The following is a 19449-nucleotide window of genomic DNA, read 5'->3' as shown; positions in this document are numbered from 1 at the left end:
ACTCTAGACCCCCTCATCCAGGACATTCCAGTGGCTCTGGATCTTATCTTCCAGGACAGTCCAGTGGCCACGGGCAACATGATGGTGTTCATCCGCTGTTATATTCCAGCGGGAACACAGGGAAGCAACTCTCCTGAGGGACAATGCACACGCCGAGGCGTTTATGAGAACAAGTTCCTTTGTTCCTTGCTTGTCCTGGTGTAAATTTACACCTTATTTCCCTGAAGTCTGAGGAGTGTGTCTGTCTATGCCTCTGCCTGTCTTTCTGGTCGTCTGTTTGCCTCTCTCTCTGTCTATCTGTTTGTCATTTTGCCTGTGTGTATGTATGTATATTTGTAATGGAAGCAAAAGTAATCTTCGTGTCTGAAAATTATTTGACTAGTTTCGTATCTTGAGAGGTTATAAAAAGGATTCATTCGTCATGCACTGACATGTACTGTCCCTTGTTTGTTGTGAACTGAATGTTGTTTGCCAAACACTGACAGTTGTTTGCAATGTACTGAATTTTGTTAGCCATGCAGACATTTGATAGCCATACATTGACCTTTCTTTATCATATAGCAGCTTTTGCTTGCCACTTGTATACTTTTGTTTGTCATACTTAATTTTCTTCATACTTTTAGATTACTTATTTGTCCTTCTATTTACCTCGACCTGCCATATACTCACTTGCACAAGTAACATATACCGTCTCACAGGCTTTGACTTGTAAGCACTTTGACTTAGTGACTTGTTTTTTGCCTTGTATACTTAGCTAGAGTTAACTTGTTATTGCCTTGTATACTTAGATGTAGTTAACTTGTCCACGCTTGGGTTACACTAGTCATCTACTGACCTTATATGATTATGTATTTTATATGTGTGATATTCTCGATGTGCTGACTAGAACTGATTCTGCAATGTTTATACTGACTTGTATGTGAGTTAAAGTGACCTGTGCCTCACTCGTACCCCTTGTACTGACTCGTACTTGCTTTGTACTATCCTCTTACAACCCCTCTTCCCTCTGAGTAATAACTGCGAATGTCTATTTGTTGAATCAACAAGGGTCCTGAATATTAGCAAGGACCCCCCCTCTAATTTTCATGAACAAGCTTGCGTTCGTCTTTGAGTAAATTTACTCTGAACGAACAATACACCAGCAGCATCTGTTTTCCTTCACTTGAAAGTACCAATCTGCTTTATATATATATATATATATATATATATATATATATATATATATATATATATATATATATATATATATATATATATATATATAAAGATCCTTAAAGGAGATGAATCGTCTGTGCAGATCACAGACACCGTAGGGCCAGCCAGGCAGACTTGTTGCCTCTGGTCTTCCATCAAAGATTCCAGGCTTCGTCGGTGACCCTGATTCAGGGGAGAAAGGGACCTACACACCACCAAGGTCGTTACAGGGATTCCAGCGAGTTGGTTCATATCTAATGGACTTGTCAGGTCATATGCACTGGGCTGACGGAAGCATAATGACCTCTATGTGTAAGTGGCAAAAGAAAAAGGTCCACGGCTACTGCCACTCGTGTCTCGTGTGGTTCTCGATGCAGAGGAATGTTATATGAACATCTCAAGTCAAAATACCTCAACGTTTTGGCCTTGAAATTTATAGAACTTGTGCTTGACGTTGACTAGTGTCTGTGGGGAAGACACTTCACACGTAGATCTACTTCACCAGGTGTATGTTTTCACTAATAAGGTGTCTGTTGTTAGACGTTACCATGAGAGGATAGCAACAGGATTTTAATGGTGACTGCAAGAATTAGGTCAGTTCAAGGCAGACCTGGGGCATATCTCAAGAGCTTTAAACGTGTTGTGTAGAACTAGCAAGTCTCTGTGGCTCGAGTGAGTATAGATCGGCTTTGGGGGCTTGTGCGAAGCTTTTACTAGGAACATTGTGAAGGAGGGCGCTGGCAATGACTCTTGGCTGCTTGATCCCACGTCCTCACACCTTCTGCGTCACAGGAGATGATGACCACCGTAACGCCTTGACTCAGCGTGTGGACTATTACTCCTTCTTTCTGCAAAAGAAGATGAAGGTTATCCAAAGACACGAGACTAAAATTCGTCTCGCCTGGTTAGTGGGAACTTTTACATATTTTAGCAAGCTGTAACCTTTGTCCTGTGATGTAAAGAGTCTAAAACAGATGGAGAGAGGAACTGAAAGACTCGCCAGGGAAGAGATAGCTGGCCTGGAGTTATCCCTTGACAGGTCCTCCGTCAGTGACCTTAGCAGGAAGTATGGCCCCGAGAACCTTCCGATTCCAGACCATCCTGAAGAGGCTGTCCACGAGCTGAGGGAGCATTTTGCTGGCTCCCTCTGCACTATACCTACATCCCTCACCAGCCTCGCATCCTTCCTTCACCTCCCCTTAGCCCCATTCACCCAACACCGTCACAACACCCTTTCTCAACTCCATATCTACCCCACACCTCACCCTATCTGCTCTACATCCCTCCGCCAACCGCTCCAACGCCCTACTAGCCTATTGCAACCCCTTCTTCCTCACCTAGATCACACGCACCCCAAGCCATAACAAAACCCACACCTCCCTCACAGCTCCCACACCTTCCAAGGATATTCTTCTTCACGGAGGCTTGGTTCTCCTCCTCGAACGCTCGCTGCTAAGACAGACGGCCCATGACGCTGGCTGTTCCATTACCTCTTGTAAGAAATGTTATGGTTAGTCCCATGAATGAGACCTGTAGCTCACCTGCCTCATTCTTCCCCATGCTTTAAGTTACGTAATGGGGGAAATTAGCCTAATTGGGTGCATTAACAGAATGCAGTTATTAAGTTAATTTCTGTAATTAGTGGAATATTTAAGTACTGTCTTTTCGTAATGTTAATTGTGTCACTCCCTAGATAATGCTTATCATACTCGTTTACTTTGATATCTTTAATTACAGCTGCAATTCATTTAAAGGTAACATAGAATTACATTTTCTGTTGGCAATTAGTATGCAAAGTGTGACATTTACATATAAGGGAATTTTCCCACCTGCAGCAAGGCAGGGGTATTAAATTACACACGTCTGTTACCAGGTGTTGGGTTAGAGGAGGAAACCGGGTTTATCCTCTACCGTTTTCATCTGCAGAGATGCTGTTAATCAGATGTTTTATTGGTCTGTAGCAGTGTATCGCTATTTCTCAGCAGTTCTTACAGCCTTATGGTAGGACGCCTGTGTGTAATTTCCAGCCTGTACAGTACAGGAAGTGTTCTACACTCTTGTGGCCACATTTCTTATGTTTTCTTTACCGTTGGGAAGGTTTTTGAGCCTTTATATATACTGCTGACATTCACAGTTTAGTGGACCAGTAATAGCGTATTTCTTACTACCTATATGTGTGATAATGGAAGGGAGCTCTGTGCTCGAGGGGGCCCCATCTTTCGAAGAAAAGTTCACTGTTGACGTCATCACACTGTTTGTAGATACGTAAAGATGTTGATCAAGTCACCCCTCACTTTTCACTCATTTTAATTCTTATTCCATCATTGTTGCCCTCCTCTGCATTTTCTCCATTAGTTCTTTAAACTTTGCTACTATAAGTGTGTGATTATTGTTTGTGTGTTATGGAGAGAGGTTTACACTCGTGTTGTCCCCTGTCTTAACCTTACATATGTATACACCGTATCTTTACACCTATGTGTACACACACTCGTACACACACACACACACATTAGGATCCCGGTCATGCATGGCAATAGTCGCCCCAATATAAACAATTGTCGAAATATGTCAGTATCCTAGAGATCATCGCCATCATGAGGCAAGCTTGATGAATGTAAGCTTTCTGCCATCAAACATGTGGAAAAAATAAATCAAAGCCGAATATGTAAAGTAAGATGACGTGTGTAATGTAGCTGCTACAAAGCAATATAAATCACGAGCAAAAACATTTTTTTTTTTTTCTAAATGCACTCGACGCTACATCAGCTTTAGTACAAACGGAAAGAAAACAGTTTATGTAATTATGATCTGTATTGTATCAAACTATGAAAGAAAACCAACAATAGCAAAGTACTAGAAAACATCTACGTATCATTTATGGAACTTGATGGCCTGCGAGGTTTTGAGTCAGGAGGTCGTGTGTTCGTAAATCATATAGGCTGCGAACCCCGCTGATTCGAACCAGTGCCGAAACTAATGAACCAATGGTTTGGTATGGATCGTGTGTTCGAATGAGTATGACGTCTCAGGCTTCATATATGTACATATCATGGGTGTTAAACTTCATAAACACCGTCATCTTGCTTTAGTTGAACTAAAACGGCCGATTTTTTTATATATATAAATGAAAATTGCTTTGGGAACAGTCTGAAGTCACGAAACAGACCAATATTTCCCTGAAACGTGAAAGACGTCGACGTAATCTCGTACGTGAATTACGATGAATGATGTAGTTAAGGACCAGTGACACATATGAAACGGTCTCGTTTATATATAAAACTGTCTCGTTTCTACCTACTCTGGTTTTCTGTTCCCGAAAACAGTTTCCTAAGTCATTAATTTCGTTTAACCCATCATTTATTAATTCATAAATACCTTCGTCAGGGTAAGTGAAGCATCATGAAGCAATTTTTATAAACTATAAATGGAAAAGACGTATAACGAGACGAAATTCCACTGTGCTTATGCAAATCGTCCTCAAAGTACCCAACTGTTACTGATACATGTAGCGTACCTTAAGGCCTCTCACAGAAATTCTTTAGACATTCTCCTATTTTCGAGACTATAAGGGAAAGGGGAAAAAAGTCCGACAGTATCTGGACATTATTCAAACTCCTATTACCATGCAAAATGGTGTTACGTACCTTATTATCATCACATATTTCCTTACCTTTAATATTCATTGAATATATTTGCGTGTCTCGCCTGAAATTTCCTATGAACTCTCCATGTTAAAGTACTAGATTGTTATCAATATGGGATGTTAAGTGAATTTTCACTTACACAAAGAGATTATAATCGAGTACAATGCATTTGTAGTACTTTATTTTATTTTCTTATTTTCTAGGATAAAGGACTCCATTATAATTAACTACAAACAAAATTCTCTTATGAAATTTCCCATTTTCTGGAAATGTCCAAGATATCTGTCAATACAGGGATGTTTGAAGCAGTAGTCGAAACAATGAACCTGTATCTCATACAAGATGGTTGATTTAGTGATTCATAAACTAATTACTTGTGTAAGATTAATCAGTGGTTATTTCCTTTTAACTATAGAGTATAACAAATGGTATGATGGGCTGAAAAACACTTGTGAAATCCGTACGAATATATAATCACAGCACCTCGAAACGAGATCCGAACGTCGACTGGAATAGCCATTGCATTAAGTAGTTCGGAATTGATTCGAAGCAAAGTGGTAACACCGTTCACTGATAGTTGTTGTTGCTCTGCACAACGTAAGGTGAATTGATAACGAATGACATGAAACATATCAGGACACAAAATGAACGGAGAAACCATAAGCATGAACTTGAAACCTCTCATCCATGCTAATTGTATATACAAGTCTGCGGTGTTAATTACCCATGTAAATGTCAACAATTAGAATGAATTGTACTGACTGATCGTATATTGAAAACGGATATGGAACAACCATGGATGATTATGGATGCCCTAAAACGACAGGAGCAAATGAAATGAATGATAAGATGAGGAATTCCTGTTGATAATACGTCGACGAAAAGAGAAAAAAAAATATTCGTAGCGTAGTATCAACAGGTAGGCGGGCATTACCATTGGAACTAGAAACATTTCGTTTGGATTATATCTTCCTGCTGTAGTAGGTGTTTGCAAACTTGGTATTAGGATGTTGCAAATGGACGTAAATGATGGCAATTTGATTTTAGAGGGATGCTAAAGCGAGCTGATCTGCATGTTGGAGCCTAGGATCTGCCTTGCTCCGCTTGCTTGATTGGTTCCCCAAATGGGTGATAGCCTACAGTTTTGGTACGGTGGAAGTCACTCTTGCGTCAGAACGATATGTTTGTGTGTACGTTTATGCAATAATTGAATAATTATCTGTAATCTCCTGGTCATTTGATGTGATTATCTTAAAACATTATATGTACAACCGACGTTGTGGCGACCAGTTATTGAAGCAAAGCTTCGATGCTTCATGAACCAGATGAACTCTGGATTAGCTGATGATCACTTCTTCCCTTTATCATATAGACAAATATGTATATGAATGGTTTGAATTTTATGGTAGATGTAGAGGTAGAATATAGGTGTAATTGATGATTTTTACAAATATTTCCTTCTTCCCACAGTGCCTGTGTGGAGACCTACAAGTCGTGGATTGACCGTTATGCCGACTTCCCAGGAACAGATCAAGGTGTGAAATTCCCATTTACTCTTAAGATTTAGGTCTACAGACACCTGCGGAGCCCTGATGTGTTCCTACATTCTTTTTTCTCACTTGATTCCTTTTCACACGAGATGGTGTTTGCTTGGGGCATGTCTTGCCGGTTTTATGTAGGTCACGAGAGAGAGAGAGAGAGAGAGAGAGAGAGAGAGAGAGAGAGAGAGAGACTCTGTTTTCCCTGTTGGTAAAACAGAATACTTATAGGGTTCACCTTCGTGGTCTCTTTGAATTGTGTAGTTATCTACTTCATGACTTTTTTTCAGTCGAGGATCAAACATTCATTGAGAGAGGGTGTATAGTATAGATTCTTCTTCAACATCTGAAGGTGTTCATATACATATTTTTTCCATTGTTGGTTATAATTTGATGTTTAATGACTCTAGGTAGTTGATGACCCCGTCAGTCGATAGGCATAGAGCCAGTATAACCAGCCAACCTTTCCATCAATCTATCTTTTGTTTTTACTAAAAAAAAAGTGAGAAACGGTTTGATTTTCATTATGCATATAAAGTATTTGTTTCCTATTGTTATAACCATTACACAGGGAAAATATATATATATATATATATATATATATATATATATATATATATATATATATATATATATATATATATGTTGTAATAGACAAACGAGATGCTGTTATATACGGCTGAGAAAATGAAGCTGTATGAGAGATGAGATTATTATGGAGTTGGAGGTCAAATGAGGAACGACATTGGCATCCCTCAGGGAATCCAAGTCGGGAGCAACCCAACACTCCTCTAAAAATTTAATTTTCTCTTCCATCCTGTCCATACTTTTTTCCTTCTCCCGTCCGCAAAGAACCGTCCATTTTTCTCGTGTTTTAGACAGCGCTGGGGGTTTCTGAAGCACTCGCGTTTCTCTCATTTGCTGGGAAAGGGACGTATTTTTCCCACGACATTTGTTGAATTATTTTTGAAATAGATTTATTTGCAGTTATTTTACTTGACAATAAGAAAACATGGTGGTGTACTAATGAATATTTGTATACAAAAATACGGAAAACCTTGACTATGAAGTAATGCACACAGAAACATGAAGCAATAGCTGCTCCTGCAGTTTGACAAGTGATTTTGAATATCATTAAAAAAGAAACTTTAGTAATGAACAGAGCCGAGAGGGTACACCGTAGCCATCATGTATATAATGACACCTTAGCTTGCTTAAAGGTAGGACTAGGTGAGAGATAAGGAATAGTTTAGAGGGGAGAGTTTTCAGATTAAAAAAATGGTGAGCTAACAATACATTATAATGTGTGATGGTCGAGTAGTGTTTTGTATGGATGATGCTAATGAGAAAGTGATCAAGTATATATATATATATATATATATATATATATATATATATATATATATATATATATATATATATTTTTTTTTTATACTTTGTCGCTGTCTCCCGCGTTTGCGAGGTAGCGCAAGGAAACAGACGAAAGAAATGGCCCAACCCACCCCCATACACATGTATATACATACGTCCACACACGCAAATATACATACCTACACAGCTTTCCATGGTTTACCCCAGACGCTTCACATGCCTTGATTCAATCCACTGACAGCACGTCAACCCCGGTATACCACATCGCTCCAATTCACCCTGTTCCTTGCCCTCCTTTCACCCTCCTGCATGTTCAGGCCCCGATCACACAAAATCTTTTTCACTCCATCTTTCCACCTCCAATTTGGTCTCCCTCTTCTCCCTGTTCCCTCCACCTCCGACACATATATCCTCTTGGTCAATCTTTCCTCACTCATCCTCTCCATGTGCCCAAACCACTTCAAAACACCCTCTTCTGCTCTCTCAACCACGCTCTTTTTATTTCCACACATCTCTCTTACCCTTACGTTACTCACTCGATCAAACCACCTCACACCACACATTGTCCTCAAACATCTCATTTCCAGCACATCCATCCTCCTGCGCACAACTCTATCCACAGCCCACGCCTCGCAACCATACAACATTGTTGGAACCACTATTCCTTCAAACATACCCATTTTTGCTTTCCGAGATAATGTTCTCGACTTCCACACATTCTTCAAGGCCCCCAGAATTTTCGCCCCCTTCCCCACCCTATGATCCACTTCCGCTTCCATGGTTCCATCCGCTGCCAGATCCACTCCCAGATATCTAAAACACTTCACTTCCTCCAGTTTTTCTCCATTCAAACTCACCTCCCAATTGACTTGACCCTCAACCCTACTGTACCTAATAACCTTGCTCTTATTCACATTTACTCTTAACTTTCTTCTTCCACACACTTTACCAAACTCAGTCACCAGCTTCTGCAGTTTCTCACATGAATCAGCCACCAGCGCTGTGTCATCAGCGAACAACAACTGACTCACTTCCCAAGCTCTCTCATCCCCAACAGACTTCATACTTGCCCCTCTTTCCAAAACTCTTGCATTTACCTCCCTAACAACCCCATCCATAAACTAATTAAACAACCATGGAGACATCACACACCCCTGCCGCAAACCTACATTCACTGAGAACCAATCACTTTCCTCTCTTCCTACACGTACACATGCTTTACATCCTCGATAAAAACTTTTCACTGCTTCTAACAACTTTCCTCCCACACCATATATTCTTAATACCTTCCACAGAGCATCTCTATCAACTCTATCATATGCCTTCTCCAGATCCATAAATGCTACATACAAATCCATTTGCTTTTCTAAGTATTTCTCACATACATTCTTCAAAGCAAACACCTGATCCACACATCCTCTACCACTTCTGAAACCACACTGCTCTTCCCCAATCTGATGCTCTGTACATGCCTTCACCCTCTTAATCAATACCCTCCCATATAATTTACCAGGAATACTCAACAAACTTGTACCTCTGTAATTTGAGCACTCACTCTTATCCCCTTTGCCTTTGTACAATGGCACTATGCAAGCATTCCGCCAATCCTCAGGCACCTCACCATGAGTCATACATACATTAAATAACCTTACCAACCAGTCAACAATACAGTCACCCCCTTTTTTAATAAATTCCACTGCAATACCATCCAAACCTGCTGCCTTGCCGGCTTTCATCTTCCGCAAAGCTTTCACTACCTCTTCTCTGTTTACCAAATCATTTTCCCTAACCCTCTCACTTTGCACACCACCTCGACCAAAACACCCTATATCTGCCACTCTATCATCAAACACATAGGGTGTTTTGGGAAGTGAGTCAGTTGTTGTTCGCTGATGATACAGCGCTGGTTGCTGATTCATGTGAGAAACTGCAGAAGCTGGTGACTGAGTTTGGTAAAGTGTGCGAAAGAAGAAAGTTAAGAGTAAATGTGAATAAGAGCAAGGTTATTAGGTACAGTAGGGTTGAGGGTCAAGTCAGTTGGGAGGTAAGTTTGAATGGAGAAAAACTGGAGGAAGTAAAGTGTTTTAGATATCTGAGAGTGGATCTGGCAGCGGATGGAACCATGGAAGCGGAAGTGGATCATAGGGTGGGGGAGGGGGCGAAAATCCTGGGAGCCTTGAAGAATATGTGGAAGTCGAGAGCATTATCTCCAAAAGCAAAAATGGCTATCTTTGAAGGAATAGTGGTTGTATGGTTGCGAGGCGTGGGCTATGGATAGAGTTGTGCGCAGGAGGATGGATGTGCTGGAAATGAGATGTTTGAGGACAATGTGTGGTGTGAGGTGGTTTGATCGAGTAAGTAACGTAAGGGTAAGAGAGATGTGTGGAAATAAAAAGAGCGTGGTTGAGAGAGCAGAAGAGGGTGTTTTGAAATGTTTTGGTCACATGGAGAGAATGAGTGAGGAAAGATTGACCAAGAGGATATATGTGTCGGAGGTGGAGGGAACGAGGAGAAGTGGGAGACCAAATCGGAGGTGGAAAGATGGAGTGAAAAAGACTTTGTGTGATCGGGGCCTGAACATGCAGGAGGGTGAAAGGAGGGCAAGGAATAGAGTGAATTGGATCGATGTGGTATACCGAGGTTGACGTGCTCTCAGTGGATTGAATCAGGGCATGTGAAGCGTCTGTGGTAAACCATGGAAAGCTGTGTAGGTATGTATATTTGCGTGTGTGGACTTGCGTATATACATGTGTATGGGGGTGGGTTTGGGCCATTTCTTTCGTCTGTTTCCTTGCGCTACCTCGCAAACGCGGGAGACAGCGCAAAGCAAAAAAAAAAAAAGAAAAGAAAAAAAGAAATATATATATATATATATATATATATATATATATATATATATATATATATATATATATATATATATACACACACGAATATAGTGTATATGAACGCGGACTTTCATAGAACACATAGTACCCTCTAACAGCCAGGATTCGAACCCAGAAGCTTTTGCATGTTAGTCAGGAACGCTAACCGCTCGGATAGACACACACATGATAGAAAGATAGTCAATGAATAAAAGAATCTCGAAAAACAGAAACAAAAAAAAACGTACGAAGTAATATGCAAATGAAAACAGAATCCAATGTCGCTGATAACGCAGGAGGTGGTGATCAGTGGCCTAGAAGAAACCCAAAAGCTGGTAGACAGAAAACGGGAGGTTGGGAAGGGTGGGGGGAGTAGAAAACAAGGTTGGGGGAGGGGGGTTAACAATGAGTGGGTTCGGATTTCAGATATTCAGGAGCAGGGAGACACACACAGAGGGCATTGTGAATGGAAGCTCATTATCCTGGGCGAGTAAAACAAGAGGACAAAGCAAATACGTTGAAGGGTCTTAAAGCGAATATACCCATTGCCCGAGTTACGAGGAACACGTAATGAGGGGAGCTATATAACACGACGCTCACGGTGAGGTGAGGGGCAGGTGAGGTAAAGTTGGTGGGCAATACAACTCTCGAGCCAGCTCTCTCTCTCTCTCTCTCTCTCTCTCTCTCTCTCTCTCTCTCTCTCTCTCTCTCTCTGGGGGGCACATCTCCTTAGGCCTGTGGGCCTTCACCACCTAACCGGAACCATCTATAGGGGGAGGCAGGATTAGGTTCTGTATAGACAAGAAGCTTAAGTACACCCCGTCCCCCCAGTGTACTCGAGTGATGGTGTGGTCAATAGAATGGATGGACGGCAGTGGATCGACATGGTATACTGATAGACATAAACAGAGGGACGAGTAGACAAATGCAGACGGTAGAGATGTGTCAATGATCAACGGATTGACCTCGATATCACACCAGCTGTACTGAGGAAAATGAGAATATTGTTGTAGAACTTTGAGAGTAATTGTTATAGAGACGTGAGAGCAATGGTGTTGTAGAACCTTGAGAGTAATGCTGTTGTAGAACCTTGAGAGTAATGCTGTTGTAGAACCTTGAGAGTAATGCTGTTGTAGAACCTTGAGAGTAATGCTGTGGTAGAACCTTGAGAGTAATGCTGTGGTAGAACCTTGAGAGTAATGCTGTGGTAGAACCTTGAGAGTAATGCTGTTGTAAAGACTTGAGAGTAATGCTGCTTGAATTTAGACTCATGAAACTCTCACATTCCATCATTTACAGGGCATGTGGTGGTTACACCTCAAGGAAGTGTATCCTGTATCAGTGAACCAAGCAGCCAGAATTGTTGCGAGTCAAAGAGAGAATTTAGTTAGTCTAAACACAACAAGGTTTTATTATCTCAGCGTCCACCGAAGCTACATGATCAGAAGCAATGCTGAGGCAACCAGGCAGTTCCAGGGATAATTATGATGCAAAGGTCATATTTACCGATATGAACCAGGCATAGTGTGTGTGTGTGTGTGTGTGTGTGTGTGTGTGTGTGTGTGTGTTACTACCCCTATTTGCACTGGACAAATCTTGGGCTGACGTCTGTGAGCCGAAGGTAATTCGTTTCGATTGGAAATCATTCTCCTTGATACTGTACACAGATACATACATGAAAGTCTCTTTCCTTCCGCAGCTTGCTTTTCATGTCAGGATCTTTTGATTCTCTTGAAGCTTGGGCATATTTAAGAATCTATTCACATGGGAAATGACCCAGTTCAGAGCCGGAGAGCAAACGATAAAAATGATCCTTCCAGCAACTCAACTGGGTTGGCAGACATCTTACTACACTCATGAAATATACAATTATAACATAGCTACTAACTAGGCTGGCATGCACCTCACTACACTCATAGAATATGAAATTATAACACAAAGTAAATGTAACATATCATGGGAACTGATCATTATATAGAGCTCTATTGTATTGTCTTTTTCATCTATGTTTTGCATATATTCCTTTGTGTTTTTCTTATATCACTTTACTGAATTCAACAGACTTAAATGATGGAATTAAATATCAGGAACCATTGTTAGTGAAAACATGGCTGGTTTGGGATAATGAAAAATTACCATTTTTGTTTATTCGACCACAGAAAAGTTTGTATTACTGTATTTGAAAAGTTTGACTTCTGGTTAGATGCGGGCCAGAACTGGGGGAAAACTCATGAATCAGTGTTAGCAAATTGGTGTCCTGTACATGGGGATGTACCACTGTGTACTGTACATGGGGATATAGCACTGTGAAATGTGCATGGGGATATACCACTGATTCTACAGAGAATGACGAGTGGTTCATTTGGAAAGTATGCATATAATACAATTAAAGATTTTATGAATTTGGGTTAATTCTCTGCTATGAACACCTTATGAAAATGTATCTCTTAATGCAGATGAATATCTTGTCAGAATACTTTAATTAATCTTATTTCAGGTGAAGCTATTAAGATGTTTGTTCATGTATGAAATACTCGTTGTTTTCCTTATCTAACGATCACCCGTGTTATATGAATTCTAGCTTTCAGTCTGAAAAACTTTCGTTTTGGAAAGGTGCATGAAAACTTTTATGGAATTTGATATTACTTGAACCAGAAGTACATGAAAACCATGGTCATTTACGGTGATTCATGTTTCATCTTATGTCAACGAGAAGCTCGTTCATATGTTTCAGATCAGCTAAGAGCCTCCTTAAACTTGCTTTTTAAATGTTACACATATTCTATAGGTGCCATCTACATCTTGTGGGATGTTTAAAGGCTTGTATAATGATCACTTGATTGTGCCTACAGAAATGACGAGACACGATGTTTGCAAGTGTGAGGTGGTCCAAGCTACTGCTGTCTCGATGCTTTGAAGAAGTACTCCGAAGCCGAAACAAACACGAACATGCGCTCATCTCTGTTTGGTGGGTCGACCTACTCTCTTCCGAGAAATGTCTGGTACATCTGTTAGATGCTTTAAAACACCAGTGAATGGCAAGTAACTCATATTTATCATGTATGATCTGAGAATTTTGGATGTCCTGTCTTTGAATGAAAAAAGGATGAAATGGAAACTGCGTAAAATGGTTTAGAAATGTTCTAGGGGTGACCTCTGGGGTCAGTGTAAAGGGACGACTCCTGTGATGTAAAAGGTACTGTTGAATTGTGTTTTGAGAGTGTAGCGAGAAAAGTTCAAGATGATTGTCAGCATTTATGCAACAAGAAGAGAGAGAGAGAGAGGTTAAGTAGAAAAGGAACATTTTTGGGTAAATCTGAGTGAGTGCTTCAGCAGTTATGATGCAAGGGATCGAATCTTGGTGCAAGGGAATCTGCATGATGAGGGCAGGTTTGTGGTGATTTTATGAAAACTGAAAATTATATGTATGAAAGCTGTGAATGTGAGTGAGCTTGGAAAAGTAACAAGTGTGTACAGAAGGAATGCTGAGCAAGACACGTCATAAGATAAAGGTAAATAAGGGGAGTGAAAGGAATTTAAGAAAGCAGTTTATATGTGTGGTGAAATGTGCGACATGATGAAGGTATGGGTAACGGAAGTAAGGAGTGGAAAGAGAAAATGGATATGCATGAACAGTATTTGCAGGAAAGGAGTGCAAGTTACTGGGAAGAGTACAAGAAAAAGCTACTGGTTGAGAAAAGTATAAGGGCTAAAAAGAGGGCAAATTTAGACTCCAGAAAACAAAATGCTTTGGAAATAAATGAGTAATGTGAGGAATGCAAGAGAGCACAAAGGGGTAACAGTGAGAGCAGATAAGGTGGTAACACATTCAACATTCCCTTATTATACTAATTCCATCTCATTTTCACCTCCTCATTACCTGTTATCACTTCCTCACCTGCTTTCCTTATTGTAATCCTTTTGATATCTTGCTCTTCTCACACCTGTCACCACTTTCTAAAGCATATTCTCTTTGAAGTTCATTCATACTTTATCTTTCTATGTTAACTGGGATATAGAAGTCCTGAATGGTTGCATAGCTGATTGTATGGATTTGGCTGAAAATCTCAATTTCCTTTAACTGATAACTAAGTAAGTCAAAAGCCCTTCTTAAAGATAAAGGAAGCTCAGATGACCCAAGTTGGTTCTCATCCAGATATTGACTCCATTAGAAGCTAGAAGCCCCACTTACAATTTGTGAAACTTGTCAGTCTTCACTAAGAAAATTTGCTGACAAAATGTTTAAGTATGTGCTAGATGATGTGTAATGAGAGAAAGTCTCTCCTTATACAGTCATGGAGCGCTAAAGACTCTTAGGAAACTTACCATATCACGCTGTTTCAATCTAAACTGTCCATAATGACTTTTTAATTTACACCTGTTTTTCGTAGTGCTCATGGAATAAACTTTGAACTGGCCCTCTTTTTATACTGCTGTGAAGGGTGACTAAGTATTTTTTTTTCAATCAGTGTTTTTTGAGTGCTCTCAGATGAACCTTCATGTGTATTAAAGCATGAAGCATAAAAATTCTATGGGTAACTGAAAATAGAAATGCTGTGTATGCTGGAGTCCAATGAGTGCCATTACTTACATTTCCCACAATAGGCTCTACCTTTAGTTTACACTAGACCAGTGCAACTTGTGTAATTGTTTCCCATTTGGTGAAATTGTTTGGTAAAAGTGTACACACCTGTTTCAAATTCTTATGTAAATTTATTGAGCTCAGGTGATACATCATGTGTATTTATGATTTTCAGAGTGGCAGCAAGACTGTGCAACAGTTTGTCATAGCAGAGCTTTCAGTTTCTCCAGTAAGGTTGCTTTTTCCCAAGATTTTGTTGGATAATTGAAAAACCACATCCATTCTTCTAATAAAAGGTGAAGAGAAGTTACCATTATGTAGTTAGTATGTCAGCTTTTTCCTGTTTTAAAAGTCGTTGATTTCATCTACAAAACTTACAGGATGTTCATTAGTTATCAGTTTTTTTTAGTGACATTATCTAATATGGTAACAATAATAAAAGTATTAGGATGCAATGAAAAGTTGGTTGTAAATTAACTATATATTATTGGGGTGTTGGCCAGTTTTCTCGCAAATTCCCTATGGCAGTGCAAAACTACCATGCAGCTCTGGCTTTTATTAAATTATTACAGCTTCTTGCACTTTACTCCCACTACTTTTCAATTTATCTTGGACAGATTTCATAAGTATCATTTGAAACAGTTTCAGAAAAAGGAATTTCATTGAAACAACACTCCAGACACGATTCATAATGGTGAGACAAAGTATGTCTGAGCAGACATTTTATAAAAGATTGCAAGACAACTGGGTCCATGTTAGTAACACCTGATATTACAATACGATATATTCATGGAAAGGTTATTGAAAACTGAATGCTGTACTGCTAGAAGACTATTTGAGTGGTTTTTGGGTTCAAATACCATAAGAAACCCATACTTATACCTCTCTCTGGTTGGCACCTAAGATAATAAAATGCTTGCAGTTACACAGATGAATTTGTGTACCTCAGCACTGGTCTGTGAGCACTGTATTTCAAGGCTAAACAAAGTAACTATGCCTCATCATTGCAACAGACATACCTCAGAGGTGGATAAAAGACAAGTTATTGAAAAATATAAGGTTAATAAGGACTTCCTTATCAAAGCAACTGATCTGGGTATAAAGCAGACAACTGCCTAAGGTATTGCATGAGACTTTTTGAAAAAAGTACATGTACACGATGGACATTGTAGTGCTGGGGGAAAAGGAAACTTAATGATGAGTCTATCATCTTCCTAGAAATGATGATCAAGGCAGTACCAACAATAACTGTGAGTGAGCCAAACCAGACATTGCAAGACACCCTTCCCAGACAGCCTCCAGTTTATAATGCTACCTTGGGGAGGGCATTAGATGGTGGATTAATTACAATATACCACAAGGTTTGGATTGTATTGCAGTGGAATTTATTAAAAAAGGGGGTGACTGTATTGTTGACTGGTTGGTAAGGTTATTTAAATGTATGTATGATTCATGGTGAGGTGCCTGAGGATTGGCGGAATGCTTGCATAGTGCCATTGTACAAAGGCAAAGGGGATAAGAGTGAGTGCTCAAATTACAGAGGGATAAGTTTGTTGAGTATTCCTGGTAAATCATATGGGAGGGTATTGATTGAGAGGGTGAAGGCATGTACAGAGCATCAGATTGGGGAAGAGCAGTGTGGTTTCAGAAATGGTAGAGGATGTGTGGATCAGTTGTTTGCTTTGAGGAATGTATGTGAAAAATACTTAGAAAAGCAAATGGATTTGTATGTAGCATTTATGGATCTGGAGAAGGCATATGATAGAGTTGATAGAGATGCTCTGTGGAAGGTATTAAGAATATATGGTGTGGGGGCAAGTTGTTAGAAGCAGTGAAAAGTTTTTATTGAGGATGTAAGGCATGTGTATGTGTAGGAAGAGAGGAAAGTGATTGGTTCTCAGTGAATGTAGGTTTGCGGCAGGGGTGTGTGATGTCTCCATGGTTGTTTAATTTGTTTATGGATGGGGTTGTTAGGGAGGTGAATGCAAGAGTTTTGGAAAGAGGGGCAAGTATGCAGTCTGTTGTGGATGAGAGAGCTTGGGAAGTGAGTCAGTTGTTGTTCGGTGATGATACAGCGCTGGTGGATGATTCATGTAAGAAACTGCAGAAGCTGGTGACTGAGTTTGGTAAAGTGTGTGAAAGAAGAAAGCTAAGAGTAAATGTGAATAAGAGCAAGGTTATTGGGTACATTAGGGTTGAGGGTCAAGTCAATTGGGAGGCAAGTTTGAATGGAGAAAAACTGGAGGAAGTAAAGTGTTTTTTTTATCTGGGAGTGGATCTGGCAGCGGATGGAACCATGGAAGCAGAAGTGAATCATAGGGTGGGGGAGGGGGCGAAAATTCTGGGAGCCTTGAAGAATGTTTGGAAGTCGAGAACATTATCTCGGAAAGTAAAACTGGGTATGTTTGAAGGAATAGTGGTTCCAACAATGATGTATGGTTGCGAGGCGTGGGCTATGGATAGAGTTGTGCACAGGAGGGTGGATGTGCTGGAAATGAGATGTTTGAGGACAATATGTGGTATGTGGTGGTTTGATCGAGTAAGTAATGTAAGGGTAAGAGAGATGTGTGGAAATAAAAAAGTGTGGTTGAGAGAGCAGAAGAGGGTGTTTTGAAATGGTTTGGTCACATGAAGAGAAAGAGTGAGGAAAGACTGACCAAGAGGATATATGTGTCAGAGTTGGAGGGAACGAGGAGAAGTAGGAGACCAAATTGGAGGTGGAAAGATGGAGTGAAAAAGATTTTGAGTGATTGGGGCCTAAACATGCAGGAGGGTGAAAGGTGTGCAAGGAATAGAGTGAATTGGAACGATGTGGTATACTGGGGTCGATGTGCTGTCAATGGATTGAACCAGGGCATGTGAAGCATCTGGGGTAAACCATGGAAAGTTCTGTGGGGCCTGGATGTGGAAAGGGAGCTGTGGTTTCGGTACATTATTACATGACAGCTAGTGACTGAGTGTGAACAAATGGGGCCTTTGTTGTCTTTTCCGAGCGCTACCTCACACACATGAGGGAGGAGGGGGTTATTCCATGTGTGGCGGGGTGGCGATGGGAATAAATAAAGGCAGATGGTATGAACTGTGTACATGTGTATATATGTATATGTCTGTGTGCATATATATGTGTACATCGAGATGTATAGGTATGTATATTTGCATGTGTGGACGTGTATGTATATACATGTGTATGTGGGTGGGTTGGGGCATTCTTTCGTCTGTTTCCATGCGCTACCTCGCTAACGCGGGAGACAGCAACAAAGCAAAATAAATAAAAGCAAAAATAATACCACAAGAGCATAATTCCTGTCGTGAAGGATGATCAAGTTCACTTTGCACTTATATGAGATAGGTCTTCATCAACAGTGGATATATATCAACAAGACTTGTTACAATTTATACAAAGAAAGGATGTATGGCTGCATAGCATGAGCAAGCACATCACAAGGAGTGTAACGGCATAATATGGTGGAGATACCATGCCGATAGCCTCTATCTGAGATGTGGGATGATTGATTAACCATGAAATACACATCCAAAGCATTACAACAGATGTTTACAAATTTCTTTATATCCCTGGAGGCTGTTTTGGGAGGAGCAGCAACTGTTTTGCTTATGGATAATGCTTCATGTCATCGTAGAGATGTTGCCACCATTGACAACCATCAGGTGATGTTCCTCCCAATTCACCATTTCTCAACCCAACTGAGAATTGCTTCAGTGTCCTCATAAGCACCCTGAAGCTGATCAATTAAAATTCATAATAAAAGCTATACTGCAGTAGGGAAATATTCCATGCATAAATCTTGTGTATATGTACTGCCTATAACTTATTTTTGTTGCAAAGATTGCGATAAACTTTCTCTGTATTATAAGTCATAGTCTGTGTTGAAACATACATTGGTATTTTGTATGCATGTACAAAGTCCTTCAAGTTGATGTTACTATGATGATCTACCTTTTTGAATTATGCGTGTGTTTGTTGACACTATGTATCTGATTTTTCTTTGTAATTGAATGCAAATATGTAATTTGGTGATCTGTCAGTGTAGTATCTGCATATATGTTGTAGTAATGTGATGGAAATAAGTTTATAGGGAGGTGGTCTCAAAGGTTATGATGCCGAGGTGTAATGCACACTGTCTGTATATTAGGAATTTCCATGGGAGTAAAGTGCAAAATAGTGTATACATACAACACAATCTTCTTTTTTTCTCTATGTAGACTTTTATGACTTAGATTTGTATAAAAGTGAT

The 19449-nt window shown here is 40.0% G+C and overlaps 1 long non-coding RNA gene across 1 annotated transcript in view; it reads left to right on the top strand.

The window, feature by feature from the left end:
- The window catches only part of LOC139759778 (uncharacterized), a 57535-nt gene extending 38140 nt beyond the window's left edge, over positions 1-19395 (top strand). The window contains exons 3-5 of the long non-coding RNA XR_011715144.1: positions 6309-6373; positions 13467-13652; positions 15372-19395. This is a non-coding gene — a long non-coding RNA (uncharacterized lncRNA). The remainder of the gene's footprint in view (positions 1-6308; positions 6374-13466; positions 13653-15371) is intronic.
- Positions 19396-19449: the final 54 nt, after the last annotated feature.

The sequence above is a fragment of the Panulirus ornatus genome, chromosome 34, assembly GCF_036320965.1.
Source record: "Panulirus ornatus isolate Po-2019 chromosome 34, ASM3632096v1, whole genome shotgun sequence".
NCBI classification, from domain to species: Eukaryota; Metazoa; Arthropoda; class Malacostraca; order Decapoda; family Palinuridae; genus Panulirus; species Panulirus ornatus.
The sequence above is the reverse complement of the archived record's forward strand: the minus strand, read 5'-3'. Positions and strand labels throughout refer to the sequence as shown.